At 41.7% G+C, this 927-nt stretch overlaps 1 protein-coding gene across 19 annotated transcripts in view; it reads right to left on the bottom strand.

Moving 5' to 3' along the window:
- SYNE1 (spectrin repeat containing nuclear envelope protein 1) overlaps nt 1-927 on the bottom strand; it is a 540309-nt gene that overhangs the window by 41121 nt on the left and 498261 nt on the right. The gene's annotated exons all lie outside the window — the stretch shown is intronic.

The following is a 927-nucleotide window of genomic DNA, read 5'->3' as shown; positions in this document are numbered from 1 at the left end:
TTTTGTTTTTGCGAGAAATGTTAGAAATTCATGCATTTAAAGAGGTTATAGCATTTTGATTTAATTTCCCTAAAACCCCCATTGCCATTGAGTCAACTCTGACTCATATCGACCCTATAGGACAGCGTAGAACTGCCCCATAGAGTTTCCAAGAAGCGGCTGGTGGATTCGAACTGCTGACCTTTTGGTTAGCAGCAGTAGCTCGCCGTAGTTCTTAACCACTGGTCACCAGGGCCCAAGTACTCAATAATTTTTGTTAAAATCACTATATGAAATAGTTACCCTAAGACTGAGGGTTTTTATAATCATATATAAGTTCCCCAATACAAACAGGAGGGCAGTGGCGATTCAGTGGTAGAATTCTTGCCTTCTAAGCAGGAGACCTGGTTTGATTCTCCGCCAATTCAACTCATGTGCAGCCACCACCCATCTGTTAGTGGAGGCTTGTGTGTTGCTATGATACTGAACAGGTTTCAGTGAAGCACCCACACTAAGACAAACTAGGAAGAAAGACCTGGTGATCTACTTTTGAAAACCAGCCAATGTTGACTGCACCTGAAAACAACAATGTCGACAACATGGCTCAACAGTCCGGTCTGCAGCTGATCACGGGGATGGCGCAGACCCAGGCAGAATTTCCTTCTGTCGCGCATGGGGTCACCACGAGTGGGGGGATGACTAGATGGCAGTTAGCGACAACATAACAACAATACAAATAAAGCTTTTGGCCCCAACTTTAACCTCAACTGGTAATGTGGTCTTGAACGGTCTCTGAATTTATTTTCATTCATCTGTAACACACAGAAATTTGAAAAAAAAAAAAAGTTTTCTAAAGTCATCTCCAGTCTACATGTACTTCTGATCCATTGAGTTTATAAGAATTAACTACATTGACAAAAGAAACATACAAAAATTCCATGCAGAGAA

Source organism: Trichechus manatus, unplaced genomic scaffold (assembly GCF_000243295.1).
Source record: "Trichechus manatus latirostris isolate Lorelei unplaced genomic scaffold, TriManLat1.0 scaffold00002, whole genome shotgun sequence".
Lineage (NCBI taxonomy): Eukaryota > Metazoa > Chordata > Mammalia > Sirenia > Trichechidae > Trichechus > Trichechus manatus.
This window is presented reverse-complemented; position numbering and strand designations above follow the sequence as displayed.